The sequence below is a fragment of the Mesoplodon densirostris genome, chromosome 13 (assembly GCF_025265405.1).
Source record: "Mesoplodon densirostris isolate mMesDen1 chromosome 13, mMesDen1 primary haplotype, whole genome shotgun sequence".
NCBI lineage: Eukaryota > Metazoa > Chordata > Mammalia > Artiodactyla > Ziphiidae > Mesoplodon > Mesoplodon densirostris.
The window spans coordinates 7,722,332-7,747,879 of NC_082673.1; the positions used below are offsets into that span (position 1 = coordinate 7,722,332).

The 25,548-nt window shown below is 45.3% G+C and overlaps 1 long non-coding RNA gene and 1 other non-coding gene across 2 annotated transcripts; both read right to left on the reverse strand.

The window, feature by feature from the left end:
• Positions 1-1,348: 1,348 nt before the first annotated feature.
• Positions 1,349-24,574, reverse strand: LOC132501090 (uncharacterized). The gene is made up of 4 exons (XR_009534132.1): positions 24,401-24,574; positions 22,726-22,862; positions 20,806-20,879; positions 1,349-1,509 (listed from the first exon to the last, which is right to left on the reverse strand). It is a non-coding gene; the product is annotated as an uncharacterized LOC132501090 (long non-coding RNA).
• On the reverse strand, positions 15,085-15,157 carry TRNAW-CCA (transfer RNA tryptophan (anticodon CCA)). Its single transcript has one exon. It is a non-coding gene; the product is annotated as a tRNA-Trp (tRNA).
• Positions 24,575-25,548: the final 974 nt, after the last annotated feature.

Genomic DNA, 25,548 nt, shown 5'->3' on the forward strand with positions numbered 1-25,548 from the left:
TTGTAAGGCAGCCTGGGCCTCAGCTGATGTCAAAAGCCTCATTCTCTGGCGGGTGGATTGTTCTCATAAAGCGTGCCCACACGCGTTCTGTGGCAGACAGGGACGGGGTGGGCACTGCAGATGTCGCTGCCACTGCCGCTGTCACTTTCCCCATCACACGCTCTTGGGTGTCTTTCCAGAGACTGGCACAAAGCTCAATTCAGAGTTTGCCTTTGACCGAGGCGCACATGGCCTGCAGATGGACGGGAGAGAAGAAAAAGACGTCCCAGTGTGTCTCCACGCTGGCCTGGGAAAGTTTGGGAATTCCTGGCTTAGTTACCAGCCTCTACTCGGGCTGAAAAAACAAATCAGAAGGTTGCCAGTGGTTTCATTCAGCCTACAAAGCCAAGTTAATGCAGCTCTGTGAGTGAGACCATCAATGGACAGAAGTCAGGAAATCCAAGTCTGCCCTGCCCACAGCCCGTGGAGCCTTCCACACACAGGGGACTGTGCCGCTGCCTGGACCGCGAGGTACATCCTTGCCAAAGCACAGAGCCGCCCAGGGCCGTCCGGGGAATATGCCCACCGCGAGGGGTCTGGCCAAGGGGAACACGGGCTCTGCATTCATTACGACTTCAACTCTAAAATGATTCACTTATTGAAAGAATGCCCTTTTCCGCAACAAGGATGGACCTAGAGATGATCGTACTAAGTGAAGTAAGTCAGACAGAGAAAGACAAAGATTATAGGATCTCACTTATATGTGGAATCAAAAAAAAATGATACAAATGAACTTATTTACAAAACAGAAACGGACTCACAGAGAATGAACTTATAGTTACCAGAGGGCAAGGGGAGGGATAAGTTAGGAACTTGGGATTAACAGATACACACGACTATATATAAAATAGACAACAAGGACCTACTGTACAGCAGAGGGAACTATATTCAGTATCTTGTAATAACCCATGATGGAAAAGAATCTGAAATATACATATATATAAAGCTGAATATATATATATAACTGAATCACTTTGCTGTACACCTGAAACTAACACAACTTTGTTAATCACCTATTCTTCAATTTAAAAAAAAGAAACTGGAAAAATAATACATCACATATTGACTGAAAAGTACACACATGGTAAGTGAGCAGCACACTGAATTTTTGCAGCGTGAACACCCCATGGAATCAGCATTCGGTCACGAAATGGAGCAGAACCAGCACCCAGGAGCCCTGGATGTGCCTCTTCTCAGCCTCCAACTTGATGATGAAACCAGGTTATAAAAATTAACAGAAAGTATGATGTAAATGGAGTCTGAGACCCTAGAGGAGATTAGAAAATCTTACTTGAAAGTATTTCCTGGAATTCAGCCACACTTGGTGGGAAGGGGTGGCGGTCCTATTGTTAGAATTTTCACCCAGCACAGGGGAGACAGAAGGTGCTTCCTCCGAGAGGTTCCGCAGGGCCTATCTTCCGAGAGGGACGTAGGGCACCCAATATCCTTTTCCCCCGCAGGCAGATACTCCTGGTAGAGGAAACGCATATAGCAGATGGTCTCTACCAAGGACGCACCTCAGAAGCTCTGTCAAGGGGGTCAGCGCTGGGCCCACCCAGGCCTCTGAGTCGGAGCTTCTGGACAATGGTCTGACCACGTAAATCTCAAAAACTTCCCAAGGAGATTCCGGAGTGCATTTATTAAGACTAAAAGTGCACTACTTTTGTACCAGGGTCAACCAAGATATCCACCAATGTACTTCGATTTAAGTGTGATCAGAAGATCCACCTCCCTCAAAATAGTCCCACCTGGTGTCTGTTATGATATCTCATATATTCCCACTATTTTCTCATTCCTTTCGGTAAATTTGCTGTGTTTCCAGAAAGTGCACATTAAAAATAAATCTGTTTTCCAATTGAGGAACCATCTTCAAAATAAAGAGCCTGTGCTCAGAAAGTGTCAAGGTCATGAAAGCAAAAAATAAAAATTTTTTAAAAGCTGAGGAATTGTTCCAGGTGAAAAAAAAAAAAAAAGACTAAAGAGCCAGAGCAACTAAATAAAACGTAGGTGGAACCCTGGCTTGGGTCCTGGACCCGAAAATAGTTACTTGATTTTCCTATAAAGGACATAAATAAAGCAGTTGGCAAATTTTGAATAAGGTCCTATAGATGAGATGTTATTGATCAATGTGAATTTCCTGATTTTGATCATTTTACTGTGGTTCTTTAAGAGAATGTCCTTGTTTTTAGAGAATGCACACGGATGTATTTAGGGATAAAGGAGCACATGCCACACATATTAAGATCACCCTCATGTGTGTCCCAGAAAGAATAAGGTCCCAAGTACCTGCAGAGGATAGTATCACCACATGGGAGGTGCTGGAGGGCCTGAGCGCTGTGCCTGCCTGGACTCCCCTCCACAGTGGCACACGAGGCACTGAGCAAAGTGCCTCACATCTCTGCTGCCTTTTGTTTCCTCATCTGAGGACATTAAGAAAAACACCAGGACTTCCCTAGTGGTGCAGTGGTTAAGAATCCACCTGCCAATGCAGGGGACATGGGTTCAATCCCTGGTCCAGGAAGATCCCACATGTCATGGAGCAACTAAGCCCGTGCACCACAACTACTGAGCCTGCGCTCTAGAGCCCGCGAGCCACAACTGCTGAAGCCCATGTGCCACAACTACTGAAGCCCACACGCCTAGAGCCCGTGCTCCGCAACAAGAGAAGCTACCACGATGAGAAGCTCACACACCTCAATGAAGAGTAGCCCTCGCTTGCTGCAACTAGAGAAAGCCCACATGCAGCAATGAAGGCCCAACACAGCCAAAAATAAATTTTTTTTTAAAAAAGGAAGAAAGAAAAACACTGGCAGCCTACACTCACTGAAACCTTACCCTGTGCCAGGGGCTACTGCAAGCACTTCGTGCATTAACAACAAACTTTTGAAATGAGAAGGCTGAGTCACAGAGAGTAAAGTAATTTGCTCAAGATCACAAGGCTGAGTAGTAGCGGGGACCGAGACTGAACAGCTACCTTATACCACATCTTATCTACTAGTGTTTCTGTGAAAGCTAAGTGACCTATTTCAAGCACTTAATTTAGTGCCTTTGCCATGAGAAACACTCAGTAAAAATTATCTCATCACCAACATCAACTATGTGGCCACCATTGATGAAACCAAGCAGAATAGCTGCACTTGCTGGATTCCAAGTCTTGGGTGCTTAGGTTCCTTTTTTTTTTTTTTTTTTTTTTTTAACTAAATCTTTTGTAGAGCTTCATCAAATAATGTAACCTATAAGCTAAACACCAGATATGTCAGAGCAGCTTAAAGAAAAATTAAGAGTGACATAGGCAAATATTTTTTCTTGTAGTAATTGATAGCTTTGTAGCTTGACTCCATAAAACTTGGCTGCATGATTCACTAAGACTTGAAGACATTTTTCATACTATTTGGATTCCTTCCACAGGACACCATCGAGCCAGGGGGAAAAAGATTTATATGCAATCCTTACTGTGGTGTACATATTTGGGGCATGTATTTGGGCTTTTCTCCAGAAATCATGCTAGTATATCTTGTCTAGTAAAAGATACTGGATGCCATTCAAACCAGATGTTATTTCACAGGTCACTTTCCTGTTTTTCAAGATGTTTTAGTTCCTTACAGAGCAGCTTGGTGGTTTTCACTTGGTTGGTGTTGATTCTGAGTGGATGGGCCCTCCAGTCATGCTCCCTAAATCCAAAAAGGAGACTCTTTTAGTTGCTCAGGCCACCATAGCAGAGTACCATGGACCGGCTGGCTTAGACAACATTCATTTATTTCCTCACAGTTGTGGATGCTGGACGTCTGAAATCAAGATGTCAGCAGGGTAGGTTTGTGCAGAAGTCTTTCTCCTTGGGCTTGCTTGGCCACCTTCTCCCTGTGTCCTCACATGGTCTTCCCTCTGTGTACGTCTGTGTCCTAACTTGCTCTTCTTATAAGGACAGCAGTCATACTGGATGAGGGCTCACCCCAATGACCTTGTTTAAACTTAATCACCTCTTTAAAGGCCCTGTCTGCAAATAAAGTCACATTCTCAGACACCGGGGTTAGGACTTCAATGTGGGAATTTTGGAGGAACACAATTCAGCCCATAACAGAGACTTAGAGAGATGGGAAGAGAGAATCCCACATGGAGGTGGCTTTGATTCCAGGAACAAACATTCCTTGGAGCCCACGGTTTGGAAAACACTGTAAGTCGAGCTTCTGATGCTGCCCGTCTCCTCTATATCAGTCTCCAGGAACTAGTCCAAGGGAAGTGCCACCCCAGCAAAGTTTCTAGAACCTTCTGTTGCATCTCCATAAACGTCTTGAACCCTGCTGACCACACCTTGATATCCTGCCCAGCAGACTCTGCACCACCACCTTCAGTGTGATTCTCAGAGCCCAGGAATACAAAATTCTTGTGTAGAATATGATTGGCACCAATGCTGAATTCAACACTCAGCCAATATGGCTAAGCAACCTGGAAATAATCCATCCTCTCAATAGCTGGTATAATTTTAGCACTTATTTACTACAAACATTGAATTTTGCCTTCAGGCCTCATAGAGAACAGCCCTGACAACTTCCAGAAACATATTTGAAATGCCTAACATAGCGTACACAGCTGACAAGACACACTCCTAGTGCGAGTGACAGGAATGTGCAGAAGTGGAGGGTGTGAGGCCATGAATCCAAGAGGAAAGCTCTCCAGGTCTGCCCCTGCTCACCCTGTCCCACTTACGACTTCTGATTTGGGACCCAGAGACCTGTAACCCTGACTCTGCAGAGACTTTAGGCCCCTGTCTCTATTTCCGTATCAGTGAAACAGGGATTAAAACTATATCGTTCTCTTCCCCCAAAACTATTGTAAAACCGTAAAAATGAGATGGAACTCGAAAACAAACTTGGTAAAAGTCAAAATAGACTAAATTCAAAATAGACTATAATAATATAATTTTAATTATAACCGTCTAAACCAATTTAAATCCATCAAATGCGTCATTTTTATTCTGGCCTTGTTTACTAGTTTATACACCTTACCAGGTAAAGACTAAATGGCTCCTACAGTAAAAGTTCTATATTCAGGCCCATGAGAAGATTTAGATCTATGCTTTCACTGCCCTTAGGCAATCTTGACTGACTCCTGAAGTCTCTGTACTTCCATACTGCAGGATAGAAAAAGAAGAGTTAGGGCTTCCCTGGTGGCGCAGTGGTTGAGAGTCCGCCTGCCGATGCAGGGGATACGGGTTCGTGCCCCGGTCCGGGAAGATCCCACATGCCGCGGAGCGGCTGGGCCCGTGAGCCATGGCCACTGAGCCTGCGCGTCCGGAGCCTGCGCTCCGCAACGGGAGAGGCCACAACAGTGAGAGGCCCGCGTACCGCAAAAAAAGAAAAAGAAGAGTTAATTGTAACTTCACAGCGACTCCGAGAGCTGACTGTAGTACAATATATGACCACCAGGGGACAGCATAGACCTGATGCTGCTTTAGACCTCACTAGGTTTGGGCCACTTGCTTTCTCTAGTATCAAAGTGCCCTCCCTCCCCCAGGAAAACCTCTCTGCGCTGCAGGATCTCGAAGTGCCCCAGGCGCGCAGCGGCGCACATACCCCGGGAGCAGGCCCTCGCCCTGAGCTGGAGTCCAGCCCTCCTCCTGCCCTGCCGGCATTCAGCTGCTGGGCAAGGTGGTGCTGAGAGGTGGTCCCAGAGAACAGGCACACAGTTATACAGGCATCAAAACCGACCAGACTTAGGTTGGCGCTGAACTCACAGTTTCACAGGCCCCAGCGCTTTCTGAAGCGTCAGAGAGCAGGAACCAGCTTTCGGGGGAAGAGGCCGCCTGGGGCACTTGCACCGACAAGACCCCAGACTCCCAGTAGAGGATATTAGTGAACAGCAACCGAGGATGTCATACGTAAAGTTGTTCTGTAGTTTCAAAGTGTTCTGACCTCGCTCTTATTCATTAGCTAATAATTCTGAACCATCACCTTCATGTTATCGAGGAAACAATGAAACACGAGAAATCGGGGCTTTAAGGAGAAAGCAGAGGGGCCCAAAGCAGAAGCCAAGTCTCCCTCGTACCATTAGTTGTTAAACACGCCAACCCCCAACTGCATCCCCACCGCCAAGCGCAGAACCGCTAACGGTACAAAGAAAACCCCAACCTGGAAGCCAGACGCATTTGGAGACCAGGTAGAGAGGTCATGAGACAACAGAAACTCCGCCTGCCTCCCCGCGTGGGGTACTCTGCACCTGTGAGTCGGTGTGGAAACGAACACGACCTGTCTGTCGAGCACAGATGTGGCCGGAGGGGAACCAAGGCAGCATCGCAGCGTAGCGCGGGCAGGTCTGCGGCGACTGGGTCGTAGGGACCACACTGCGCGCTCTGCGCCCGGCCCCTCCCGCGGTTCCCACGCCCCGACCTCCCCTTCATCCCTGTGGCTGATGCTCCCGGACCCCGCCTGGAAATCCTGTCTGTGAGCTAATTATGGGGAATGACCTAAGTGCGCCGGGCAGGAGTCAGTAAGAGGATCGGTAGGTGAGAGCTGACTATTCACGACACGGCAGCCTTTGATGCGAGCGGAGCAGAAAGTTTGGCGGAAACTCAACACCTCTTAGAAGTAGAGATTAGTCGAGAGGAAGAAAGGAGAACCCATTGTGGACGTTTTCAAGAAGGAGACAAAGGTGCCTGTGTTTTGTATCGCTCAGCTGCCTCAAGAAAATGTCCATTTGTTTTCTTTACACTCCTTTTCCATTTTAAGTGGAACCTAGTGAATGTGTCTTTTCAGGGCTCCCAATTTCACCGTTTTCTCTACACCTCGTGTTGCCATTTTAATGAAGCATCATTTTTCCAGAGAGTGTGGGAACAAAACGTATTTAATGACCTCTCAGAGCAAACACTGAGTTCTTCGAATATCTCCCTGAATTAAAACCCACACCCCACAATTCACTTCCTTTTTTAAAGGCCAGTTTGCCAACTACTGCAAACCGATAACCAGAGCATTCCTTTACTCTTAAGTCACAGGGTTTCTGTCCAACCTCGCAGCCTGGGGGTTCCATGAGAAACCCCAGACCCCCAGCCTTCAGCTGTGCCCTGGGAGGGCTCAGTGGCACAGCAGTGGTCCCCTTGACAGCATAGGGGACTCGGCAGAGACCTAGGATCACCTTGGAGATTATCCAGTCCAACCTTTCACTTTACAGACAAGGAAACTGAGGCAGGTGGGGAGAGGATGCAGAGGCTACATGGGTGTCACAGGTGGGTGGCAGGAGGCATGGAGGTTGAGGTTGGCCCCATGCGGTTCCCACAACCTCTGCCTCAGCATCACTTAGGGCAGATGTGCAAAGTGCCCGTTCCTGAGCCCCTTCTCAAAGCTACTGAACTGGAATTTCTGGGGGTAGGGACTAGGAATTTATATTTCAACCACACCACACCACTGCAGCTGTGATACACGCTAACTTTTGGGAAGCAGTTGTAGGAGTAGAAAGAAAACAAGCTTGGAGTCAGAAAAGATCTGGTTTGAATCTCTTCTCTGCTGCTTACTAGCTTTGCACCTTTGGCGAGCTAATGTCTCTGAACTCTGGGTGCTCATCTGTAACCGGGGAGGCTGTGAGGGCCACAAAGGATGGTGCATATAGGCACCCTCAGGTCTCAAGGCCTGACACTGGAATGCACTCAATCAGAGTCACCTGTCCTCTGGAGAGTGCTGGATTTGAGCCCCAGAGCTCCCATTTATGGACTATATGAGGCTGGCCACATCATTTGCATCTTTCGAGCCTCAATTTCCTTGTCTGTAAATGGAGATAATAGTATTACCTCCTCCCAGGAATGCTGTCAAAGTTAGATGTAAATATCATGTTGTAGCTGCATGGACTGGTCATGAAACAAAACCACTCCAGGTCTTTCACATAGACAGAATTCAAGGCAGGGGTTTGATTCCACAGGGGATGGAAGAGCTAAGAGGAACCAAACAGAATAAAGAGCTCATCCTGAGACTGGCTGCCATCAGGTCAAAGGAAGGTGGTAGTTGTACAGAGCCCAGGCATCAGGGTCCCTAGCAGGAGCTAGGACCATGGTGGGGCAGGAGAATTAACACCACAGAGAAGAACTAGCTGGATGTGGAGAGCCCACACAAGGCAGGTGGGAACGGGGAGAAAGGCCTTCACCACCCTGTAGTCTCCTTGCCTGGAGGAGGGAGAGGTCAGAAGACAGGGTGGCCTGGGAAAGGTAATTCCTGGAGATACAGAGCAGAGAAAAAGGGTGACACTGGGTCTGAGAGCAAATAAGCAATGCCTGGCACACACACATAAAAACACTGACACGGTCTCAGACACAGAGGAGGCGTTCTCTTAGTGCTTTTGTCACTGTAGTTGTCAACCACGACATGTAACAGCCTGATGAAGAAGGCACTTGGCAAGAAAAGCACATGTTTGTGAGAAGCCTACCTTTCATTAGTCACATACAGGCTTCATTTCTCCAGGGCTGGTGACCATGTGGAAGAAAAGTCCGGAAATTAGAATCCTAGATGGGATTCTAATAAAAATAAATTGAGGCTCAATTTCTTCATGTATGAAAACGTAAATAACACACTATTTCATAAAGTATCATGCGGATGTGATGAGATCATAGATATGAAGGTACTTCACACACTCAAAGTCCTATACAAATACAGGATTTGTTTGTATTCTCAAAAAGGGGACATTTTCAAAAAACAGTCAGGTTCACCACGACCTACATTCAATCTAATTACTTATTTTTCCAACTTACTTTTCAAGCTCATCATTTCCTTTTCAGGAATTCAAATAGAACACCATTGGAGCAAATAACTATGAAATATATGATTCAGTACCACCAAAATGATGTTCCAACCAAAAGCTTCCATGAGAACCACCAGGCTAATGTGATAACACCCTGTTCTATAAAAAGAGAATTCTTACGCATCCTCACAAGCCTTGACCATCTAGTTTTTCGGTCTCCACTGATTAGACTGATGACACAGTGGCTACATAATGATGTAATACATATATATATATGTAATAAAAGCTATTATTTGGGGCCTCCCTGGTGGCGCAAGTGGTTGAGAGTCCGCCTGCCGATGCAGGGGATACGGGTTCATGCCCCGGTCTGGGAGGATCCCATATGCCGCGGAGCGGCTGGGCCCGTGAGCCATGGCCGCTGAGCCTGCGCGTCCGGAGCCTGCGCGTCCGGAGCCTGTGCTCCGCAACGGGGGAGGCCACAACAGTGAGAGGCCCGCATACCGCAAAAAAAAAAAAAAAAAAAAGCTATTATTTGACTTATCTCTTGGTGTACTTTATGTGCATTATTACCACTTTATTATATGGTAATAACTCTCATTATTTGCTTTTATTATTATTTCAGCTTCTCAGCTGGAAAATCATTGATACTCAGAATGCTGAATTAACTTGCCCAAGGTCCCTCAGCTTGGCACTAGCAGAGCCAGGATTTGATCCCAATTCGGGCTGAGTTCTAAGCCAATGGCTCACCTCTACCTGTCTACACATTTGCCTTTGGGGTGCTGAGCACTGAAGGAAATGATTCTGTGTCATCAATTATCATGGAAAGAGCCTTAAACTCAGAAGAAGAAGATGTGAATTCTATGCAACCTGGCTCTAGCCAGTGCTGTGACCTTGCCCACAGAATGATAGAATCAGTTTGAAGGTGAACTTTTACAACTACAACATTTGATAAGTTTTATAAATTCCTGATTAATCAACAGTTCTGATAACAAAAATGCTATTGTTTTGGCATGGTGTTTATGAACAGTTAACTACATTTGATATATCTTTGTAACGAGAAAACGATTCACTTCTGCTCTTTTGTTTCTTTGTTTTATTAGCCCAAGTCATTGTGCCGGGCATTGGGAAATACTGTGAAACTTACTATTCTTAACATACTTTTATACATCTTAAAATTTTTCCCCAAAGTAGTACATTATCTATTCAGGCACATTTTATTTTGTTGGTTTTAACAAAGACTGTCCTGGGACGTGGCCAAACTGCCAGCATGTCCCTGAGTGTCATCCATCACCAAGCAGCTGGCAGAGCCCGCCTGGGCTTGGTGAGCCAGGCATGAGGCCAGGAACCAGGACCAGGTGAGAGAAGAGGGAGGGGAGCCTGGGAGAGGGCAGCAGCGGAGGGCGGGGGTGAGGACAGTCAGGAAACCCCAGCTGAGATGAAGCAGTTGGAGGCCCGGTGGCCCCGCAGATCAGTCTGGGCCTTGCGTGTTAGCTCAGGAGGGCCCACGAGTGACTTTTGAAGGAAGAAAACCAAGCCCCAAATTTGCACGGCCTGACATATGCAAAGAAAGGTGAAGACCAACTGTCTGAACGAGGAAAATTCCCTAGAAGGGGCAACAAGGAGATGCCAGGGATTGAAGGACAAAGAGACCAAAACTTCTCACTTTCCCTGGACAACAATGTAGAGAGCCGAAGCAGGTAACACAAAGTGACCACCCGCCAAGAACGTGGAAGAAAGTTGTCCCCGAAGAGCTAAGCTGGTGAGTCTACATTTCATGTAAGAGGTTAGTCATCTGGTTAATCCAAGACTGTTGAAATGTGGTCAGAAACACCCAAAATGCCAGTCCAAGAGGACTCGAGAACTACCATAGGAAGGCCAACTTGCTGTGTGATTGTAATCAGGCAATCAAGAGAATCAGTCAATTATATTGAGCCCTATCAGAAGAAAGAGTGAGCTTGGAAGCATGGTCAGCCTCACACACAGAATCAGGAAACGTGAAGATCCTCCAGGGGGTGGTACCCGCACAAGCTCTGATGAAGGGGGCAGGTGGAGCGACCCACAGACCCCAGCCCTATGATCAGTGGACTTGAAACCCAATGCGATTAATTATCAAAATCAGACAACTCCTTCTCTTTGCTCTGATTCTGTATTCACTAGGGAATCTCCTGAGTATAATTTTACTCCCCAAAGAAAGCTGCCAGGAGAGAGAGCATATGCTCGTCATACTGGCCTAAATCTCTCCGTCAAAGGGATGCTCAGGGCCTCCCTGGTGGCGCAGTGGTTGAGAGTCCGCCTGCCGATGCAGGGGATACGGGTTCGTGCCCCGATCTGGGAGGATCCCATATGCCGCGGAGCGGCTGGGCCCGTGAGCCATGGCCGCTGGGCCTGCGCATCCGGAGCCTGTGCTCCGCAATGGGAGAGGCCATGACAGTGAGAGGCCCGCGTACCGCAAAAAGGAGAAAAAAAAAAAAAAAAAAAAAAAAGGGATGCTCAGAGTTCCCACCGCAAAATAATACTGGCACTTTGATGTATACATCAGTCTTTTGTCACCTGAGTTAATGGGAGTCTGCCCCTGATGGCTAGATTCATACCAAGTGTGCCTAAAATGTTAAATGTTTGAAGCTTTAAAGCTGAGAACCTGGGCTTCCCTGGTGGTGCAGGGGTTGAGGGTCCACCTGCCGATGCAGGGGACACGGGTTCGTGACCCAGTCCGGGAAGATCCCACATGCCGCAGAGCGGCTGGGCCTGTGAGCCATGGCCGCTGAGCCTGCGCGTCCAGAGCCTGTGCTCCGCAACAGGAGAGGCCACAACGGTGAGAGGCCCGTGTACCGCTAAAAAAAAAAAAAAAAAAAAAAGCTGAGAACCTGATCTGGGATAGTGTGGAATCTATAGATGGTAAATGCCAATTTAGGAGACACGTGGGCATTGACACAACCAACCTCCCTTAATAATATCCCAGAAAGAAAGAAAACAAGATTCTTATGCTATTAACGGTACATATTTACACAGCTTTTCTTGATTGCATTACACATCACGAATGACGGAACCATTTACATCCTTTTACAACTAGTCTGATGTTAAGGTTTTTATCCTAAGTAAAAAAAATTTAAAGAAATAAAAGGCTACATGCATTAACACAATCATTCTAGTATTACATGTAACAGAAAAACTTGAAAACAACCTAAATTTCCAAAGAGAGACAATCAAACTGACTGTGATGCTGAGTTATGATTCAGTAGAATGTGATACAGTCATTTAAAATTGTAACGTTTAGGTCTGTGTAAAATTTGGGGGAAATGTTTAGAATATGCTAATAAACATAAGTCTGAGTATCTGATTTTAAGTGTATTACAACTACAGCTATGGAAATATGTGAGCGTGTGAACAAAGTCTGGGAGTCAACAGGAAACAAGAAACTCTTGTGATATATTTGAATCCACCACTTACTGGCTGCAAGACCCTGGGCATGTTACTTAACCGCTCTGTGCCTCAGTTGCCCAGTCTGTAAAATGGGGATAATAATAATACCTACCTAGTAAGGTTACTACACAGATTAAATGAGTTATTGTATGTAAAAATGCTTTAAAAACTGTGTATTTTGTGTATAACACAAAATAAGTGCTAAACATATTGTTTTATCTATCAATACTTCAGAATGTAACACCAACAAACTAACACAAAAGGACTTTTTAAAACATAAACCACAAAATCATTATCTCAAATAATAAAGTTAATACTAATGCCTCAATGTCATTTAACACTCAATATATTTTCAATTTTTCCCTAAATGTCTCAAAACTTTTTTCATACACGTGCTTGTTCAAATCAGGATCCAATAAAAGACGCACACATTGCATTCAATTGATGTCTTTTATGTCTCTTTATACCATCACGATTTCCTTACTCTTTTTTTTTTTTTTTTTTTTTTTGGCTGCATTGGATCTTCGTTGCTGCACGAGGGCTCTCTCTAGTTGCAGTGAGCGAGGTCTACTCTTTGTTGCGGTGCTCGGGCTTCTCATTGCGGTGGCTTCTCTTGTAGCGGAGCACGGGCTTTAGGTGCACAGGCTTCATTAGTTGTGGCTTGCGGGCTCTAGAGCGCAGGCTCAGTAGTTGTGGCGCATGGGCTTAGTTGCTCCACGGCATGTGGGATCTTCCCGGACCAGGGATCAAACCCGTGTCCCCTGCATTGGCAGGTGGATTCTTAACCACTGCACCAACAGGGAAGTCCCTCCCTACTCTTTTTGTTGTGCTATTTTTATTGCCACTTACTTGTTGGAGAAACCTACAGAATTTCTCATTTTCTGGATTCTGCTGATTTCATCCATATGGTATCAGTTAACATGTTCCTCTATCTAAACTATAGCTAGATCTAAAGATTTAATCAGATTTAGATTAAATGTCCTTTTTTCCTTTTTCTTTTTTTGCAACAATGCTTCATAGGTGATCTTGTGTACTTCCTACTTTACCTCATCAAAAGCACCTATTTTTTAAAAATTATTTATTTGGCTGCGTTTGGTCTTAGCTGTGGCACGTGGGGTCTTCGATGAGGTGCGCGGGCTTCTCTCCAGTTGTGGTGCGAGCTCCAGAGCGTGTGGGCTCAGTAGTTGCGGCGTGTGGCAACTATGTCCTGCGGTCTGTGGGATCTTAGTTTCCTGACCAGGGATCGAACCTGTGCTCCCTGCAGTGGAAGGCAGATTCTTAACCACTGGACCACCAGAGAAGTCCCTGATTTCCTATTTTTAAGGAAGTGAAGATGGATCAATTAGGAGCTACTATAAATAGGACATGGTACCCGTGGAATATGAGGAAGACAGAGGCATTGAGGATGCTTCTTGTGTTTCTGGCTTGGGTGATGTGGAGCCAAAGTAAAGGAAGTAAGTGATAGGATGGGGGAAGGAGAGGGATAAAAGGTGGAAAGGAGGGAAAGAGAGGGGAAAGGGGGGAAGGAGGTGCTGGACCCCAGAAGAAGCTGCTTGGAGACTCCAGGAAGAAAACAATTAATTCAATTTTCAAAGGGTCCAAGTTGAAATACTTTGTAATATACCCAGAGGGGGAAGGAAAGGAAATGGTTGTAAAGATAAATTTACCAACTTAGAGTTAGGCAGAAGTGTCAAACTTTTCTTTCTATACAAAGAAAGAGGGAGTATTTTCATATCATATGTTTGCTTTTCAATGTTTTAAGAAGATAGTGATCCTGAACAGGCATCTCAGAAGAAAGGAAGAAGCCCCACACAAGAAAGAAGGCTGCCCGAGGATGAGACTCAGAAGGGGAGGGACGCAAACACACAACCCCAAGTGTGGACTGAGAGATAACAAATGTGGACTAACATGAACTGGAAGAGGATTAGTGGGAAGGACCTGCCCTCATCTGCAAACCCAGAGGAGGAGGACTCAGACAAGGACCACAGGGAAGGCTTCGCTGGACACCGTCCAGCGGTGGATGTGGCTGTGTGCTGAAGACGAACTTGGTCATAGAAGAACTAGGAAACAGAAGCTTTCGAAACAAAGTTCAGCTGCATGGGCTTCCTTCTCCTAGTAAGAAGTTGTCTGGATGCTCTTTGCCACTGATCCTGTCTGTTAGTGGGTCCCTGCATGTCTGGACTTCCCTAGCCTTTGCCTCTTGGTCTGTAAGTAAAGGATAATGTTATTTACCATAGAGGAGTGTCATGGGAATTAAACGTCATTGCAGATGTGAAGGACTTAACGGGGGGGTTTCTGATATGTGGTATTCAGGAAATGCTTATTCTTTCCCCAGACCTCAGTATTTCTTTTCCTTTCTTTAATACAGACACACTATAGTTTTACGAATAATTTTTTTGATTATGAAACTCACCAGATGTCTAACCCACCAAAAGTGATGTCATAATAGTCTTTCTTTTTTCTATATACATTCTAAAATTTTGTAATGTAATTTTTATTGAGATATAATTGATATAAAACATTATATTGGTTTCTAGTATACAACATAATGGTTCGATATTTGTATATATTGCTAAATGATCACAACCATGAACACAACCATCACCACTCAGAGTTAAAAGGTTTTTTTTTCTTGTGATGAGAACTTTTAAGATTTTCTCTCTGAGCAACTTTTAAATGTAAATACAGTATCATTAACTATTATCACCAAGCTGTACATCACATCTCCTGGACTTATTTATTTTATAACTGGAAGTTTGTACCTTTTGATCACCTTCAACGATTTTGCCCACTCCCTACCATATGCTTCTAGAAACTCGCATATTTCCCTAGACCTCCATATTTTTTTAAATACGTATTTATTTATTTATTTGGCTGTTCTGGGTCTTAGTTGCGGCATGCAGGATCTAGTTCCCTGACCAGGGATCGAACCCAGGCCCCCTGCATTGGAAGCATGGAGTCTTAACCACTGGACCACCAGGGAAGTCCCTAGACCTCCATATTTTTAAACAACCCCATCCGACAGAAAAGGAATTTGAGGCTGGTAAGTCACCAACCTGGTAGATGTTGAAGCCAAAATGCAGACACTAGTTTTCTGATTATAAATCTCACTAAAGCATGAAAATCTTGCATTTCAGTTCCATATTTTTAGACACTTAAAAGCAGAGTGCTATGGGAATGTGTGAAGCATTTTGAATCACAGTTCACAGGTAACATTTTGAAAAAGTTTATTGGGAGTGATTCTGAGTTACCCATTTGGAGACAGGAAGGGAGGGAAGTACTAATGCAGACATTTGTACCTGTGGTCCCCAGATATATTAGGTATTTGTCAACTATATTAGATATTTGTCAGGATGTTGATTGTTTTACTGAGAAGCAAGGAATAAGTAAAAACAGCGATTCGTCATGTTCACAGATGAACACTCAAGCAATATGCAGTTGATCACAAGCTTTCTCTGATGCAAATATTTCAGTGTGAGATCATATCCATAAGTGCAACTGTGAAATCCTGTAGGAAACTGAAACAGAACACAGTTCAGCTGTAGCAAGTGTGCCTTACCCTCTAGTTGTATTTGTGCATATTGCTAAACCATCTCTGAAAAGAGAACTGAAGTTTCAAATATATTTTCTCTTTGACTCTCATTACAGACGTGAAGATACTTTTCCATTTTTTTGAACTAATGTACATATTTTCAGTCACAGACTGTGTTACAGTATGAATGGCACTGTTAACCAATATACACAAAGGCACACACCTGACCTATGTTATAATGAAAGCCAAGAAACATGGAAAGGGGCTTTGTAACAGCGACCGTGCTATTATAATGATTCAATGTATGGCTTCAAGATTGGCTGTCACCACCCTTTGCTGGCTGAGTGAGTTTAAGCTACTTAAACTCTTTAAGCCTTAATTTCCTTAACTGTAAAATGGGGATAATACCTAATTAATAGTGTTGTGATGATGAGACGAAATGACAGATGTAAGGAGCTTCATCCAGTAAGTACTCAATAAGGAGCAGGAGAAACAGGAGAAGGAAGGAAGAGCCGTGGTCGTGGTACCTGTACTATTGATATAGCAGGAGCAGCAGCGGTAGCAGCAATAATAGAAGTGATCTATGTAAGTGGGTAGCTTACGTGACAACCATCCCTATGGCTGAGAATATTTATGGCATGATCCTGGGACAGCAAGAAAACTCATGACTCAATATTTCTCCTCTAGAGTCAATCTTTGTGCTTGGATTTCCCACCATCAGAGTCAAGGGGTTGCATTTTCGGGAAACCACTGGTAAAAGATAAGACCCTGAGCAGATGAACAGTGAGAGGAATTTTGCGGGTTTGTCCTGAGAGGAGGTAGTAAGGACACATGAAAGGGGAGGGAAGAGAGGAGAACAAGAACAGGGTGCAGGATCGGGCCATTCAAGGGTGAAGGAGAAGGAAGGAAGCCCCTGAGGTCGTGCAAGCAAAGGACATTTCGAAACCAAGTCTCTGATTTCTTATTCTGCTTAATCTGGCCAAGAAGTGGGACCCCTAAATGCTGAAGAAAGTTAAGTCCACGACTAACTTCTTTGTGTGAGTAGATTTTTGTAGCAATTAAGGAAAGGGCAGAGTTTGCCAGGGATAAGAGACACAAACCCAAAAACCAGAGATCTGAGACCTGAGATCTCAGATCTCAAGATCTGAGATCTTGAGGCCGACTTTGAACTTCTTCAGAATGTGAGATGGGCATTGGAGTCCATCCTAACCAGATCTTAGCAGAAGGGAGACATGGCTGACATCTGTTAGACATTTGCTGCCTAAATTCTTTTTACTTCCCATTCATCACCATCATCACCAAGTCTAAATTTCCCCGGTTAACTCCTATTCACTGTTCAGATCTCAATTGTAAAGTGACTGAAGGGCTTCTCTGACCCTCCCATGTCCAGATTAGGCACCCCCGCTCTGCTCTAGGATAGCGCCCTGTACACCTCCCCATCAGAGCACTTTTCACAACGATAATACGTGATGCCTTGACTCTCCCCGCACTGGACTGAGCAGTGTCTGCCTGTGTTCATCATTCTGTTCCCAACACAGAGCACTGCACTCAACACGTAATAGGTATGCAGTAAATCTTTAAAAGAGAAAACAAGTTAAAGAGGGAAGTAGGGAGGGATGAGGAAGGAGGGAGACAACCTCAAAGCATGACATACCTGTCTTTTTTCAAAAGAACAGCCCAGTTAGGTTGCCCATGGTAGGGAGGACCCAAGATCCAAGTACTGACCCAAAGCAAAGTTTGTTCATGACGTTCTCATCGTGTGCTCCGGACTGATCTTTCAGAGCCCTGAATGTTGGGTGGGATAGTTTTAGGGGGCTGTGCACTGTTCCCAAGGAATGTGCTTTTTTCTAACTTTTCCCTCCGGATTATTTAGTTGTTCCAGGAACAAAGACACTAGAAAACGTAGAGACAAAGAAGGCAAAGAAATGTCTCCCCACTGTGTGTTTTCCCTCCGATGCTGGGGATGCTCAGGATTTCTTGGGTTACAGGGCTAGAGTGAGATCAGAGGTTGTGAGGAGGGGGCCAAGACTGGGGCAACAGACAGACATGAAAACCAGGGTAGTGCCACCTTTCAAACTGCCAAGAAGGGGGCCCAGGGTTCCAGGGGGACAGAGTATGAATTCTGACTCTAGGGCTAAGAGTTCAGCCCAGAAGACCAGAGAGTGAGTGTAAGCCGACTTTGGGGAGAAGGAAAGGAACACGTTATTTAAATACTACTAAACAATGTTTAATGGTGGATATTGTTTAGAATATGCAACCACTCCCGCCAGTATCATGCGTGGCTTGCTTTTGAAAGCCAGCCCACGTGTGGTGTGTGGCGAGTCTTTCCAGTTTCAAGGGCTAGTGAATGGAGTGAATGAATAATCACTGCTCTTTGCTCAACTCTTCATTCCCAAGATCTGGATAGACTCTCCCGAATACAGCCTTTGAGGAGGAGGGATTAGACCAAAGGCTCTCCTGGCAGACACAGGTGATGGTGCTCACAGAGGAGGTCGGGGGAACATTCCAGAGCAGATTAAGGAGAAAACTCGGGCTTCTCTGGTGGCGCAGTGGTTAAGAATCCGCCCGCCAATGCAGGGGACACGGGTTCGAGCCCTGGTCCAGGAAGATCCCACATGCCGCGGAGCAACTAAGCCCGCGCCACAACTACTGAGCCTGCGCTCTAGAGCTCACGTGCCACAGCTACTGAAGCCCACGTGCCTAGAGCCTGGGCTCCGCAACAAGAGAAGCCACCGCAATGAGAAGCCCACGCGCTGCAACGAAGAGCAGCCCCCGCTTGATGCAGCTAGAGAAAACCCATGCAGCAATGAAGACCCAACTCAGCCAAAAATAAAATAAATAAAATAAATAAATTTTTTAAAAAAGAAGAAAGCTCAACTCTCCAGTTGAAAGCCAGGGGCATGGGAGAGCGTGACCTGACCCCATGCTGGGAAACAGGCACACAGGATTTCTGCCAGTGGTTATGAGCAAATGGAGTCCTGGAATCTAAAATAATGATTTAAGGGAGTTGCATTGCCAGAAATAGGAAAGAAAAACAAAAACCAGAGAAACTCAGATCTAGTGAAGGAGAGCCCACGATTTCTCATTTTCTAAAGCAATCCCAAGGCCCAAGTATTTGCACCAGCAGAAAGTGAACTGCCTTGAGCACACCCCACATCATCCCACGTGCAACTCTCCAATGGCCCTGAAAAGGCACTGGACAGGGCCTCCCTGGTGGCGCAAGTGGTTGAGAGTCCGCCTGCCGATGCAGGGGATACGGGTTCGTGCCCCGGTCTGGGAGGATCCCATATGCCGCGGAGCGGCTGGGCCCGTGAGCCATGGCCGCTGAGCCTGCGCGTCCGGAGCCTGCGCGTCCGGAGCCTGTGCTCCGCAACGGGGGAGGCCACAACAGTGAGAGGCCCGCATACCGCAAAAAAAAAAAAAAAAAAAGGCACTGGACAAGGGCACCCAGGAGTCAGAACCTGATACTTCCAGATCCGCTAACCAGAGAACTGACTCCACTGCCAGCAATGAGGTGACCCCGAGGCTCTGGGATGCTGTAATTGATTGGCAATAGAAGGCATGAGCCCTGGGCTTAGCACCAACAATGGCTCTCCTCCTTTTTCTATGTTCTAGGCGGGAGGTGCTTGTTGGGTTTTTTTTAAGATTTTTTTTGATATGGATTTTTTTAAGTCTTTATTGAATTTGTTATAATATTGCTTCTGTTTTATGTTTTGGTTTTTTGGCCATGAGGCATGTGGGATCTTAACTCCCCGACCAGGGATCGAACCTGCACCTCCTGCATTGGAAGGCAAAGTCTTAACCACCTGACCTCCAGGAAAATCCCTAAGTGGGAAGTATTTACTGAGGTTATTCCATAACTTCCTCACTTGGTCACACAGTAAAAGCGGGTCTCAATTTTCCCCACAACTACCTTCCTTAGTGCTGACCTAAGGCAAGGGTGGGATTTTGGTGACCAGGAATAAACCGCGTGGGTCCCACACAGCCATGAGCTTAGTTCAGCTCTTCATCGATGTCCTGAGCAAGTTTGCCCGCTTCAGAATTGGATTTCAGGGGCCCCACTTCGCACAGGAGGAAGCAGTGTGGGAAATTCATCCTGGGAAGACTGAAGATGCCATCTGTGATGCAGAGTGGAACACAGGGACCCAGAGCGGTTATGAGACAACAGGGGAATAAGGAAAAATCAGATGCCTCCAAAGAAAGGCAGAGAGATGCTCTGATAGGAAAGTGTTCCATTTACCATTTACGAGGCTCTGAAGCAAAAGGAGATGTTAGAATAGGTAAATTACAGGGAGTCAGGAGGAGGAAGGGTAGGATTGCACAGGAACTGGGAAGCAGCCCAACAAAAACTGGGAATACTCCTGTCTATAAGAAGGATTCAGTCTCTCAGGGTATCCCAAGGAGTATCCAGAGGGGAATTCATTCACATGCATAAGGTGTCATTCTTTTTCCCATCCTTAGAGCTCACAGACCAGTTCAAACGAGAAAAATGTGAGGAATTTCCATGCCCTACCTGTTAAGGTCAGCATCTGTTTACTGCCTAACTTGGCAGAAAACCTGCTTGATCTCTATCAAGTGATGGGATAAACATTTTTATAGATTGCATATGTTTCCTTTTAAATGATTTAAATTTAGTAATTGTGTACTTAAGGAACTAGTGAAGTTGAATTACTGAAGTAGAGAGGGTCCCCCCCCCGATAATCTTCATTAGGTTATCATGCATTTGAGGAATTGATGGAGTATAGATGTTGAAGCGTCAAGTAATAATCTTTCCTTGGTTCAAAGTAAAAATGAATTAAATAAATGGGAGTCACAATTCATCTAGGGAATTAAAATGAGATCCATTTTTAAATATCGCCTATAAATATTATAATACGGAAATTTAAATACAAGTGTGCATGACCTTCAAACTTATTTCCATCTATTTACCTGATACATACTGACTCAAGAAATTGCTGTGCTGAATTCAATCAATTCTCTTCAGGTCATCCAGTGACAGTTTAATTATCCTTGTGTAGCTTTGGCTTTTAAGTGCAAACCCTCGCCTCATTTTCCCTCACACAGTATATTACTAACATATGGTACAGCATGTGACTTACTAGAAAGCTGCTTGCAAAGGAGGGTCCATAGAACGAAGATTTCTCAGACGTCTGTGAGGATTCTTCTGACACTGCTGTTAAAACATTATCTTGTAGATTTAAAATATATTCATAAACCAAATCTTCTGAGCTTTCATCTTCTATGACTGGTTTTCTCAGGGTGCCAAGTATTTTTTTACGTTGCTCATTTTAGTAAACCTCTGTCACCCCTGTGTTCTCGGAGGAATGACACCTGCCCATCTGTTCTTCTATCTCCTCGGTAAGTCTCCTGCTATGTTGCCAAGGCAACACTACCTGCTACGACACCATAACGGATGGTTATCCCTTCGCTGGACTTCTGATATCAAATGCAACACTTGGCTTTTCATCCTTAGGGTTAAAGTTTCTTCTGTAGGAGGTGAGGAAGCAGGCTTTCTCAGGGGTCATCTCCCCACTGTTTCCTTAGCCAAGAGCTCCTTCCACATTAAGGAAGCCAAGAGCTCTAAGCCCATACCATCCCGTCTTCCACCCTACCAGCCTCCATCTCCCACAAAAGCATCTAGAAGTGCTGGGCATAGGATACCTCTGGCAGGAAGACTCACACCAGTGGTTTCCAAACTTCAGAGCGACTCAGAATATACCCCAGGCTGCACGTTAACAATACAGCATCCAGGGACTTCCCTGGTGGTCGGGCAGTTAAGATTCCGTGCTCCCAACGCAGGGGGCCCGGGTTCGATTCCCGGTCAGGGAACTAGATCCTGCGTGCTGCAACTGAGAGCCTGAATGCTGCAACTAGAGATCCCGCATGCTGCAACTAAGACCCGGCACAACCAAATAAATAGATAAATAAATAAATAAACAAATATTAAAAACTAAACAATACAGCATCCGGACTCGACCATAGATAAATAAATAAATAAACAAATATTAAAAACTAAACAATACAGCATCCGGACTCGACCATAGATAAATAAAGAAATAAAAAACATTAAAAACTAAACAATACAGCATCCGGACTCGACCCTTCCTTGCTTCTGACTCAGTAGCTGCGGAGTGGAAGCCAGACCTCTTCTCAACAAGCTCCTGGGTAGATGTACGACAGAGTTTGAGGAACAGTGACCTAAATTTTCTAATTCAGGGACTGAGTTAGACAGTGTTTTCGTATGCATGGGACTTGGGTTACCTGCATCAGCTCTGCTGGGTTATTTGACTGAAAAGGCAGGTACCTGGGCCCCATCTCCTAACTCAGAATCTGAGCATGGGATCCTGATGTCTGCAGTGTAACAAGCGTGCAGAGGCCGGCATGATGACACTAGAGACCAACCAGACCTGGATCCAAACCCCAGCTCTGCTGCCTAAGCCACCGTAAGCACATTTAAAAACAATTTCTCTGTGTCTGTCTCATCTGTGAAGATGAGGGTGATGCTATCTACCTCATGAAGGGACTGTGCACATGAACTCACAGAACCCATGCCTTAGGGGCTGTTTCTGGCTTAGTCATGGTGCGTGCAGCTGGAGGGGCTAGCCAATAGAGTTAGGCGAAGAACATCACCTAGTCTGGCCATCATTTCTGAGTAATGATGGAGTCTTTTAAGGACAGATAAGCAGAGGGTAACTTCTTCCAACCAAAAGTCCAACCCACTTTTGAGAGAGCAGAAAGCCCCAGAAGTGAAGATATGATTTCAATCATTTCAAAAATTGATGGATCCACAAAATATTCCTGTATTTCATTTAAAAATCTGGATACTAGGCAATGGGTTGCATATATATAATTCCAGAAAGAACAAAAGTAAAAACCACTGCCTTGGAGAATGGTGACTGGACACCGGGGTTATTCCACATGCCGGATATTTCCTGGACCTAAGAGGGAGAACACTTCTCTCTACCAGACGCTTGTTTCCTGAGCTTAAAGTTAAAAATCTGTCTCCAGCTGTCACTGACCTTCCAGGCTTCCAAGACACTTCCAAAATGCTGTTCTAGTGATGCATCCATAATCCAGAGTGAAATTACTCCCTGTAGGTTTGCATTGGCCATCTCACAGATGTGGGGTGCAAAGTCAAGGCGATTGTCCAGTGTATCTGGAATTAGGGGGGAAGCAAAGCACAACCGTCTGATTACTCTGTTTCCAATCTCACTGTGGCAGTCAAAGGCTGCTGTTCATTTCTGAATGGCCCTCTGAAAATAAACAACTCACAGAAGAAAAGCCTCCTCTAAAGTGGCAGTGGTGACCTTCAACACCCATAACCCTTCACACTGATCAGCCTCCTCCACTTGAGGTGTAGGGAGAACAGAAAGCCTGATGTTGAGAGTAACACTAGGAAGACAATTAAATAATTGGAAAATAAAACCTTTGGGGAAGGGCTAAAAGAAAGAAGATATTTAGCCTGGAGAAGAGAAGGCTGAGGAATGACCTAATTATAGGCTTCAAGTACATGAAGAATTAATCTACAGCAGATGGTGACCAGCTGTTTTCAATTCCCATTGAATACAGTACAACAGAAAATTGGCTTAGGGGGTAATATAAAGGATTTGGGATAGATAAAAGAAGGAATTTACTGGTTTTTGAGGGTCACAGAGGTTAAGAGGAGATAGGCTCTATTACTTAGGGAGATGACAGCCACTCTGTCCCTGAGGTTTCCTGGTTTGGATGGGTTTGCTGAAGTGCACTGAGGGGGAAAGAGCTTTGTTCTGTTGTGAAGGCCCCGCTCTGCGGCTGTGCATCACACCTGTGCCTTTGATTCATGCAGCGTCTCGTGATTGTACTTTTGTTTTCCATAAGTCATCACGATCACACCCAGTGATTTATGAAGTGCCAAGTGTATGCTGGGCATGGCGAAAGAAAACTACATAGATTCCACCTTTTAACCTTCGAAGCTTTGTCATTTGACAATTATAAGCATTTATTGGGTACCCCTGAGCGCCAGGCACTGTTTCAGGAATAAGGGGCTATCCAGATGGATAAGATATTGTTGTTCTCAAGAAAAGCGGAGTGGGGGGGTGTGGTGGGGGGGAACTTCCCTGGTGGTGCAGTGGTTAAGAATCCAGCTGCCGATGCAGGGGACACAGGTTCGAGACCTGGTCTGGTAAGATCCCAAATGCCGCGGAGCAACTAAGCCCATGAGCCACAACTACTGAAGCCTGTGTGCCTAGAGCCCGTGCTCCACAACAAGAGAAGCCACTGCAGTGAGAAGCCCACGCACCGCAACAAAGAGTAGCCCCCGCCCGCCACAGCTAGAGAAAGCCTGCGCACAGCAACAAAGACCCAAAGCAGTCAAAGATAGATAGATAGATAGATAAATAAATAAATAAATTTATTTATTTTTTAAAAAAAGAACAGCGGGGTGGGGGAGGAGAGAGAGAGAGAGAGAGAGAGTGCACGCATGCACACGCACACTAGGGAAATAGCCGGGGAGGTATGTTATAATCAGGAATTTTGAAAATACACATACAAAACAACAAGGTCCTACTGTAGAGCACAGGGAACTATATTCAATATCCTGTGATAATCCATAATGGAAAAGAATATAAGAAAGAATGCATATATTTGTATAACTGTATCACATAACATTGTAAATCAACTATACGTAATAAAATAAAATAACAAAATCACACATACCGGGACTTCCCTGGTGGCGCAGTGGTTAAGAATCTGCCTGCCAGGGCTTCCCTGGTGGCGCAGTGGTTGGGAGTCCGCCTGCCGATGCAGGGGACGCGGGTTCGTGTCCCGATCCGGGAAGATCCCACATGCCGCGGAGCGGCTGGGCCCGTGAGCCATGGCCGCTGAGCCTGCGTGTCCGGAGCCTGTGCTCTGCAACGGGAGAGGCCACAACAGTGAGAGGCCCGCGTATCGCAAAAAAAAAAAAAAAAGAATCCGCCTGCCAGTGCAGAGGACACGGATTCAATCCCTGGTCCGGGAAGATCCCACATGCCGCGGAGCAACTAAGCCTGCGCACCACAACTACGGAGCCTGCGCTCTAGAGCCCACGTGCCACAACTACTGAAGCCTGCGCGCCTAGAACCCATGCTCTGCAACAAGAGAAGCCACCGCAAGGGGAAGCCCGCGCACCGCAACGAAGAGTAGCCCCTGCTCGCTGCAACTAGAGAAAGCCCGCGGGCAGCAACAAAGACCCAATGCTGCCAAAAATAATAAATTAATTAATTAAAAAAGAAAAACAACGCACATACCTATCCCGCTCCCTCCAGAGACTGATATGCTTTTAGTGGCATATTGTTCTATGTTCTACCAAATCAAAAGCATCACCTGCAAGTTGAGAACCCCTATTTTTTTTTACTATAAAATATAATAAGAAATACATTTTGAACTGTGATGCAGGATACACTCACACACACACATATACACATTCATACACACACATGACTGAAAAAAGACTTCATAGAACAGAGCTTCACTACCACTTTTATAGTTTAAATTTTATTCTATTCATTTTTTTAATGCTGGTCAACTGTAAAAAATTGACTTTACAACTCTCGAACTGGTCGTGACCCAGAGTTTATAAAACACTGCTGTGGGGAAAGGGGGCCATTTTGTTCAGGCCTGAAGGACAAGAACTCATATTTTTTGTGTCTCAGTTCAAGGGCAAAAAGGAGGGTGTGGGTCTAGACTAAGAAAATTGGCTGAGGGTCTCCCAAGCCTCTCCAAACCTTAAACTCAAAGGGTTTATATATGTTCCTGCCCAAGTCACCAAGGTAAAAGAATATGGGGACAAAAGCCCTAGAGCCCTAGTAACAGCACACGGGACTGTC